The sequence below is a fragment of the Osmerus mordax genome, chromosome 13 (assembly GCF_038355195.1).
Source record: "Osmerus mordax isolate fOsmMor3 chromosome 13, fOsmMor3.pri, whole genome shotgun sequence".
Classification (NCBI taxonomy): Eukaryota; Metazoa; Chordata; class Actinopteri; order Osmeriformes; family Osmeridae; genus Osmerus; species Osmerus mordax.
Window position 1 is genome coordinate 574,197 of NC_090062.1, and position 10,207 is coordinate 584,403.

The following is a 10,207-nucleotide window of genomic DNA, read 5'->3' on the forward strand; positions in this document are numbered from 1 at the left end:
GCTTATTTACGTTTTTGGGGGCATATTTTCAGTTAGTAGATGGTACTGTTTGAATCGCGATTCCATCTTCTACTGCCGGTAACGTCGTAGAATAATCTTCAAAGGGGGCTAAATTAGGCTAAATGCCTGAAAATATCACGAGAAGGGAAAAACTTAAACACCTCCAAAATAATTGAAACTAACACACACACACTGACAACTCTGAGAGACAGGAAGAGTAACACAAAAAGTGAGAACATTTAATTCGAAATTTTATTGTATATAAACAAGCTTAAAAACAACAACATCAGTGACCCACAAACCCTATTTCCAGAAAAGTTTATCTTTCAGACAAGGGACAAAGTCATGGATCAGCAGACTACCTTCTTCTCATATATAGGACAAAGCATTTGCATCCTCATCCAACCCACACCTACATCCACACCCATATTCTGTTAGCTGGAGTGTAGACTAAATGACTCAGACTCTGTGGTAGTAGAGGTTCCTGGGCATCTAGGAGGTGGAATCTTCAGACTGGAGACGACGCGACCGTGTTGAGTCTTCCCGTCTGGCGGACCTCTTGAAGTCCGCCCCCAGGAAGGCATACAGCAGCAGGTTTAGACAGCAGTGGGCAAATGCCATTGGTTCAGCCACCGCCAGCCACACACCCAGCACCACCTCCAGACTGCAGCCCCTGGGAAGGACCTCTAGGCACATGAGGGCATCCACAGTGATGCCAGCATCATACGGGAGCCAAAACAGGAAGAAGCAGAGGACCAATAGCACAGTGGTCCTGACAGCTCTGGGCTTCTGTCTCTGCCCCTGCAGAGGCCCACTGCGGGTCAGCCTGGACACGATGACACAGTAACACACCAGCAAAACTAGCCCCGGTACCACCAAGCCCACCAACACCAGCTGCAGGTGGAACACTGACACCCAGAGAGGAGCGTTGTCAGCTGGGTATAAGCGCTGGCACACAATCACCCCATCTCCTGCTTCCCAAGTTCTGGCAAACACTATGTCTGACACTGCCAAGAGAGCCGCAGGCGACCAGACTCCTGGAAAAGCTGTCCTCCAGAACTACAGACCGGTATCACTACTACCCTTCTTTTCTAAAACAATTGAACGCGCTGTATCTAACCAACTGTCAAAGACTGGCCACTCCACAGAAAATGCCCTCCTGTCAGTCACCACTACCCTCCAGTCTGCCAGAGTGGCTTCGAGGTCATCTGTCATCATTCTGCTGGACCTTTCTGAAGCGTTTGATACGGTTAACCATCAAATCCTGCTGGCCAGGCTTTCTGAGATGGGCATCACTGGCACTGTACTTCAGTGGATCTCATCCTACCTGTCGGGAAGATCCGACCAGGTCTCCTGGGGAGGCAAAGTGTCAGGCCCCCGCCAGCTCTCCACTGGTGTCCCACAGGGATCCGTCCTTGGACCCCTCCTCTTCTCCCTCTACACCACCTCACTTGGACCAATCATCACCTCCCATGGCTTCTCCTACCACTGCTACGCTGACGACATGCAGCTGTACCTGTCGTTCCCCCCGACTGATCCGGGGATCTCAGCTAGGATCGAGGCCTGCCTCACAGACATTGCCGCCTGGATGACCGAGCACCACCTCCAGCTGAATCTCGCCAAAACAGAACTCCTCATCATCCCGGCCAAACCCTCCATCTCCCACGATCTCTCAATCACCCTGGGATCGGCGACGGTGACCCATTCATCCTCTGCCAGGAACCTCGGGGTGACCATGGATGACAAGCTCTCCCTCACAGCCCACATTGCTGCGGTCTCCCGGTCGTGTAGATTCACCCTCTACAACATCCGGAAGATCAGGAGATACCTATCTGAGCATTCCACCCAGCTGCTAGTCCAAGCACTTGTCCTCTCAAAGTTGGACTACTGCAACTCGCTGCTCGCCGGTCTCCCAGCATGCGCAACCTGCCCTCTCCAGAGGATTCAGAACGCGGCGGCCCGTCTGGTCTTCAATCTACCCAGACGCTCCCATGTTACCCTGCTCCTTATCTCCCTCCACTGGCTTCCCATCACGGCCCGTATCAGATTCAAGACTCTGGTACTGACCTTTCCGAGCGGTGAACGGGACTGCACCCGACTACATCAAGTCTCTCCTCCAGCCTTAAACCCCCCCCCCCCTGCCACCTCCAGTCTTCTTTTGACAACCGTCTGGTGGTCCCACCACTCAAGAGCGCCCGGTCCCAACACAAGCTCTTCTCCTGTCTGGCCCCCCAATGGTAGAATCAACTCCCCACCTCCATCAGGGACAGTGACTGTCTCCCCACCTTCAAGAAAAGGCTCAAGACGCAATTGTTCCGGGAGTACAACGGCACTTAGGAATGCTTGGCTGGACCTGATGTTAGTTTCCTCCAGGGTCACAATGACTCGTATTGAGAGACTTGTTGCTCTTGTTGGTTAGTTGTAACGGTTTCAAATTCTAGTACTCCCTGTGAAATATTTTACTGTTGATTGTTTTTTCTACAGGTACACTCTTGCACTCTTGTGGGGAGTTTCATGTTGTTCAATTGTAACTTGTTTAACTGCATGCTCTTATGGTTTTTCCCTTTGGCACTTATTTGGTTTTACACAATGTATGCTTCATGTTTTGGCTGCTCGCAATATTTGGGGCTATCTCGTTGTTATGATCAGTGACCTATGCTCTTTTGTAAAGCTCTCTCTTGGAAGTCGCTTTGGATAAAAGCGTCTGCTAAATGCATACATGTAAATGGAGAGGGGGTGAGGGAGACAAAGAGGAGATTTGGTGGTTAGATCAGGAGATGGAGAATACAAGTGAAGATGTACCTCTGTACATCTGAGGCATGGGCACGTCGTGAGAGAGAGAGATAAGGGATGAGGCTAGAGGCCTAGCTCACCTACAAACACCAGTCTCCATGCCAGTAGCTGTCTCGTGCGTGAGGTGTGTGTGTCTGTTGCTTTGACCACGGCTAGGTAGCGGTTCAGACTGATGAAGGCCAGGATGAGCACACTCCCATACAGGTTCACCGTGTAGATGACGTGCACGGCCACACAGGTGCCTAATCCGAAACGCCAGTCCGTCATTGCGGCATCCGCTGCCCAGAACAGGAGCATCAGTACGAAGAGAAGATCGGCAGCAGAGAGGTGCAGCCGGTAGCGGTCTGTCAGACTCAATTTTGACCTGGGGACAATCAGATAAAACCCTCTGTGTGTCATCTTCTACATCAGAATCAGAATGTGTTTTATCCGCCATGTAATGTGTTCACACAAACAAGGAATTTACTGTGACAGGAAGGTGCATACAATAAACGAATGTACGGATCTTAATTTTTTTTTAAAGATTAAAATGTACAAAGTAACTAACTAAACTTACTAATGAACTAAACTAATATCATCTTTGTCATCGTCTTCATCATCCATCTTTATTCTCACCTGAGCTGTCAGCCAAGCACCATCACCACCAGGCCGTTCCCAGTGATGCCCAGGACAAAGATGAAGCCGTAGACCACAGGGAGGAACACTCTCTGGAGGTCAGGGGTTATAACTTGATCCAGGTCACACGGATCCTCCAGGGCCACCCCCAAGTCGCCAGAACCAGTGTAGTTTATGTCATAGTCAAACACAATATGCTGTAGGGTGGGAGAGACATAGAGAGAGAGAGAGACAGATAGGATGGTGAGAGAGATGGCAAAAGTCATGAGATACATAGAAAGACACTAGTAGATGAAGTGAGAGAGAATAAGCAGTTTCACAAGCGACCATAACTTGCCTTGGTTAAAAAGGATGACATGATGACTGTTCAAAACTGAAAAGATTCTTGACCAAACATATATTTTTAAAGTTGCACAATCATCTTTCTATTTGCTGAGACCAAATTTCCAGACTATAATGATCCTTTATCCTTTCTATAAATATCCTTTAACTAAAGATAGATTTCAAAGACCCCAAAGAACTAGACAGACCTGCCACATTGTGACTGTGGGACCTTCCATTGGGGAGCAGTTGTAAAATGACCTTCAATGTACACCTACAAGTCATAGATACGTAAATAAAACAACAAAGCTGAATAAGACCTTGCCGCATACCTCATAGTAGGACATGATTGAGCGGAGCCTGGGTCTCTGTCTCCTCTGCTGAGCAGAGCTGAGTACACTTCTCCCTTCAGTGGAGTTTAATATCTCTCTCATTCACCCCTAGAGCCCATACAAGTCTTGGTAGGAGGACTACACTTCCTCGTCTCGGTTAGAGAAATACACTTCCTCATCTCGGTCCGACAAATGAGCGCCCTTCCCCCCATCGTCTCTGTTGGAGAAATGCACTTCCTCATCCCGGTTGGAAAAATAGACTTCCTCATCTCGGTCGGACAAATAAGCGCCCTTCCCCCCGTCGTCTCTGTTGGAGGAAATGCACTTCCTCATCCCGGTTGGAAGAATAGACTTCCTCATCTCGGTCGGACAAATGAGCGCCCTTCCCCCCATCGTCTCTGTTGGAGGAAATGAGCGCCCTTCCCCCTCCCTGTAACTAAGTTGGACAAATGAGCACCTTTCCCCCCATCGTCTCTGTCGGAGGAAATGAGCGCCCTTCCCCTCCCTGCAACTAGGTTGGACGAAATGAGCGCCCTTCCCCCCCATCGTCTCTGTCAGAGGAAATGAGCGCCCTTCCCCCTCCCTGCAACTAGGTTGGACGAAATGAGCGCCCTTCCCCCCTGCAACTTGGTTGGACGAAATGAGCGCCCTTCCCCCCATCGTCTCTGTTGGAGGAAATGAGCGCCCATCCCCCCTGCAACTAAGTTGGACAAATGAGCGCCATGTTGTCTGCGTTGTATATTACGCCAGTCTCTCGCTGTATCTGCGTTGTCTACTTGGACACTGAGCGCTTGGACGTTTCAGAGGAGGTGGGATACTGAGCACTTGGACACCGAGTGCTTGGACGTCTCAGAGTAGGTGGGATACTGAGCGCTTGGACACTGAGGGCTTGGACGTTTCAGAGGAGGTGGGATACTGAGCGCTTGGTCACTGAGCGCATTCAGTGGGTTAGGGTCAGGCCAGCAGTCATTGTCTAGAGTCGCGCAGCTATGGCTGAGGATTTCACTGCGCTGCAAGTTCTACAGCAGATGTTTGCAAATGTCGAGCAGGGTGACTCTGAAGAGGAGGCCGAGGATGTGTCAGAAGAAGAAGACGGGGAAGAGCGCAATGCAGAGAATGTGTCAGAAGAAGAAGGCGAGGAAGAGCGCAACGCAGAGAATGTGTCAGAAGAAGAGGAAGGCGGAGAAGAGCGCAACGCAGACCGCCGCGACCTGTCGGTACCCGAAGAAGACAAAGCCAACAATGATTCTCATGAGGACCAAGTCCCAGATACTTTCTTGTCGAAAAACGGCAAAATCCAATGGTCTTTGGTACCGTATGGGACTCAGAGGATGCCGCCGCAACGTAAAAACACAGAGAGGCCCCCTGGACCCGCAGCTTATGCCGTTACCCATGCTCATGACATGGTTTCCACTATTTTAAACTTTGTCACGCCACAAATCGAATGAGTGATCTTGGACGAGACAAATCGGGAAGGCTATCTGAAACGCAGAGAAAAGTGGAAGGCCATGGATGCCACTGACCTACGTGCCTACATAGTGCTGCTAATCCTGGCAGGGGTGTACAAGTCCCGAGGCGAAGCAGCAACTAGTCTATCGGATGTACAAAGCGTCAGAGTGATTTTCCGCGCTACGATGCAGCTCAAACTCTTTTACACTTACTCGTCAACGATACGATTTGACGACCGTGGGACACGAGCAGCGAGACGCACGACGGACAAGTTGGCGGCGATAAGAGAGGTCTGGGATATGTGGGTAGAGGGATTACCTCGCCTCTACGACCCAGGGCGTGAAGTGACCGTGGATGAACAACTGGTCACGTTCAGAGGACGGTGTCCTTTCAAGCAGTACATGCCAAGCAAACCGGCAAAGTATGGGATCAAGTCGTGGGTCACGTGCGATGCAAAATCAAGCTACACTTGGAAGATGCAAGTGTACACCGGGAAGTCGATCGACGGAGCCCCAGAGAAGAACCAGGGGGTGCGCATCGTGTTCGATATGACAGAGGGCCTGAAGGATCACAATGTCACGTGTGACAACTTATTCACCTTTTACGAACTCGGACGCAACCTCATGACGACGAGAAACATGACCATGGTTGGCACGGTCCGAAAGAACAGGTCCGAGCTCCCGTCTGAGCTGCTAGCGACAAGGAGGCGACAGGTGCTGTCGTCGCAGTTCGCCTTCACTCCCACCACCACTCTAGTTTCCTACATCGCCAAGAAAAGCAAGAAAGTTTTACTTACGAGCACACGCCACACAGACGCCGAAATCAGTGACAGAGACGACGGGAAACCGACCATCGTCCTAGACTACAACTGCAATAAAGGAGGTGTGGACAATCTAGATAAGGTCGTCACTTACTACAGCTGTAAAAGGAAGACTGCCCGCTGGCCCCTCGTCATCTTCGACAACATGATTGACGTCTCCACCTACAACACCTTTGTGATATGGAGAGAGGTCAACCCCAACTGGATGCCTCGCAAGCACAACAAGAGGAGGTTTTTCCTCGAGCAGCTTGGCATGGCACTCGTGACTCCGTTGATCGAAAGAAGACAACGTGTCCCCCACACGGCGGTGGCGGTTGTGAGAGGTCTCCAGATGGCCAGCTGTCGCGATCCGCCTCCTCAATGGCAACCCGAAGAGGCTGACGATGACGATGACAACGCTGCCGCTGCCAGCCGCCAGCCGCTGTCTGCAGAGCCTGTTCGCATGTATACTGCCCCACATGCTCCACCGAGCGGGGCTTGGGCCAAGGGGGTTGCGCTCACGTTGACCCTGGACGACACGCGGGGGTGTGTAACCGCCTGGTGGTCCCACCGCTCAAGACCGCCTGGTCCCAACACAAGCTCTTCTCCTGTCTGGCCCCCCAGTGGTGGAATCAACTCCCCACCTCCATCAGAGACACTGACTGTCTCTCCACCTTCAAGAAAAGGCTCAACACGCACTTGTTCCGGGAGTACAACGGTACTTAGGAACGGTTCGCTTGACCCGATGTTAGTTTCCTCAAGGATCACAATGACTCTTGCTTAGAGACTTGTTGCTCTTGTGGTTAGTGGTAACTGACTTAAATTTTTGTACTCGCTGTGATATATTGTTTTTATTATTGTTGCTTGCTTTTTCCACAGGTACACTTGCACTTATAGCGGTTCATGTTGTTTAATTTTAACTTGTTTAACTACATGCTCTTATGGTTCTTCCCTTTGGCACTTATTTTGGTTGGTCACAATGTGTGCTTCATGTTTTGGCTACTCGCAATGTTTTGTGGCTATCTTGTTGTTATGATCAGTGACCTATGCACTTTGTAAAGCTCTCTCTTGGAAGTCGCTTTGGATAAAAGCGTCTGCTAAATGAATAAATGTAAATGTAAAATGTAAATGTAAAGAAGGCGACGACGACAACAACAACTGAGTAGAGTGAACAAGAGGGGTTTGCTGAAGTCACACAGTGCTGCTGCTACCACATGCATGGTTGCGTATAGACAATGTATTAGGACACCGTTAAGAGGATTCTGTCTCCGGGTCGTTGTGAAGCACAGTCATGGCGCATGGTGTGACCACTTTTTCATAATACAAAAATAAAGTGAAACATTTTCTTTTATTCTTTGCATTGTCTACCTAGTCTGTTACACCCCTCTCATGCTGTATTGGGTTTGTTGAGACTCACCGATCAGGGTCTGTTTCACAACTCTCGTGCTGTATCCAAGTCGTTGTGAGTCAAAGTCATGTTGTGAAAACTTTTCACAATAAAAAGATAAAGTGAAATATTTGTATTCCTCCCGTTGTCTCTACCTAGTCTGTTAGGTGACTCTCGTGCTGTTTTCAAGTTGATGAGACTCACCTCTAGTCTATTACACCACTGTCGTGCTGTATCGGGTTCGATGTGACTTGCCAATCCTAGTCTGTTTCACAACTCGTGCCGTTTTGGGGTCCTTGTGAGTCTCAGTCATGTTGTGAAAACTTTTACAATAAAAAGATAAAGTGAAATATTTGTATTCCTCCCGTTGTCTACCTAGTCTGTTAGGTGACTCTCGTGCTGTTTTCAAGTTGTTGAGACTCACCTCACCTAGTCTGTTACGCCACTCTCGTGCTGTATCGGGTTTGTTGAGACTCGCCGCACCTAGTCTGTTACGCCACTCTCGTGCTGTATCCGAGTCGTTGTGAGTCTCAGTCATGTTGTGAAAACTTTTCACAATAAAAAAATTAAGTGAAATATAGCTGCAAGCAGCGATGCGGGTTCCTCCCCAAAATGGCAAAATATTACAAAAATTTACATTGTAGAAGCTCAAGAGTTGGACAACAAGAGAGCAAAACTACTTCATGTATGGCCAACAACAATAGGCTGTAGATTTCAGGAGTCGAAGAACAGGTTTAGCAAGGCGGTGAGAGAGGCTAAACGACTGTACTCAGAGAGACTGAAGCGTCAGTTCTCTGCTAACGACTCTGCTTCTGTCTGGAGAGGGCTCAGGCAGATCACCAACTACAAGCCCAGAGCCCCCCACTCCACTAACGACTCCCGCCTGGCCACTGACCTGAATGAGTTCTACTGTAGATTTGAAAGACAATTGGACTGTCCTGAACTACCCCTTCCCAACCACGGGGCCTCCTCCCTCACCCCCTCTACAGTGACAACTCTCTCCATTCAGGAGGGTGAAGTTAACAGACTTTTCAAGAGGCAGAACCCCCGCAAAGCAGCTGGGCCGGACTCTGTCTCTCCTGCCACCCTCAAGCACTGCGCTGACCAGCTGTCTCCGGTGTTCACCTACATCTTTAACACCTCCCTGGAGACATGCCATGTGCCAGCCTGTCTCAAGTCCTCCACCATCATCCCTGTCCCCAAAAAGCCAAGGCCAACAGGACTCAATGACTACAGACCCGTCGCCCTGACCTCTGTGGTAATGAAGTCTTTTGAGCGCCTTGTGCTGGCACACCTCAAAGCCATCACAGACCCTTTCCTGGACCCACTGCAGTTTGCCTACAGAGCCAACAGATCTGTGGATGATGCCGTTAACATGGCCCTCCACTTCACCCTACAGCACCTGGACTCCCCAGCATCCTATGCCAGGATCCTGTTTGTGGACTTCAGCTCTGCCTTCAACACCATCATCCCTGCCCTGCTTCAGGAACAGCTCTCCCAGCTGAACGTGCCCGACACAGACTTCCTGTCTGACAGGAAGCAGTGCGTTAAGCTGGAAACACAAGTCTCTGACTCCCAGTCCATCAGCACCGGATCTCCTCAGGGCTGCATCCTTTCCCCTCTGCTCTTCTCCCTGTACACCAACAGCTGCACCTCCAGTCATCCGTCTGTCAAACTTCTGAAGTTTGCGGACGACACCACCCTCATTAGGCTCATCTCTGACGGGGATGAGTCTGACTATAGGTGGGAAGCTGACAACCTGGTGACCTGGTGTAGCCAGAACAACTTGGAGCTCAATGCTCTTAAGACAGTGGAGATGGTTGTGGACTTCAGGAAGAATACAGCCCCACTCACCCCCATAACCCTGTGCGACTCCCCAGTCAACACTGTGGAGTCCTTCCGCTTCCTGGGCACCATCCTCTCCCAGGACCTCAAGTGGGAACTGAACATTATCTCCCTCACCAAAAAAGCACAACAGAGGATGTACTTCCTACGGCAGCTGAAGAAATTCAACCTGCCAAAGACAATGATGGTGCACTTCTACACAGCCATCATTGAGTCCATCCTCACCTCATCCATCACCGTCTGGTACGCTGCTGCCACTGCCAAGGACAAGAGCAGACTGCAGCGTATCATCCGCACTGCTGAGAAGGTGATCGGCTGCAATCTGCCTACCCTCGAGGACCTGCACACCTCGAGGACCCTGAGGTGTACGAGGAAGATTGTGGCCGACCCCTCCCACCCTGGTCACTCCCTGTTCCAGCTACTCCCCTCTGGCAGAAGGCTGCGGTCCATCAGGACCAAAACCTCACGCCAAAAGAACAGTTTCTTTCCATCTGCTACTGGCCTCTTCAACAAGGCCAAGGACTCCCATTGACATTCATTCACTTATTTAACTATTATAAGTCCATCTAATGGCAATTCAGTATGCATAAGCCAATTTATCTCAGTATCCGATTGCACTATGTTGACCATTCACGCTGCTCATTGGTGGCCGAGCCGCGAAGCGGC

At 50.2% G+C, this 10,207-nt stretch overlaps 2 pseudogenes; one reads left to right on the top strand and one right to left on the bottom strand.

The window, feature by feature from the left end:
- Positions 1 to 434: 434 nt before the first annotated feature.
- Positions 435 to 4,151, bottom strand: LOC136955338 (C-X-C chemokine receptor type 4-like; annotated as a pseudogene).
- An 899-nt stretch (positions 4,152 to 5,050) lies between these two features.
- LOC136955663 (piggyBac transposable element-derived protein 4-like) lies at positions 5,051 to 8,113 on the top strand (annotated as a pseudogene).
- The last annotated feature ends 2,094 nt before the right edge of the window (positions 8,114 to 10,207 follow it).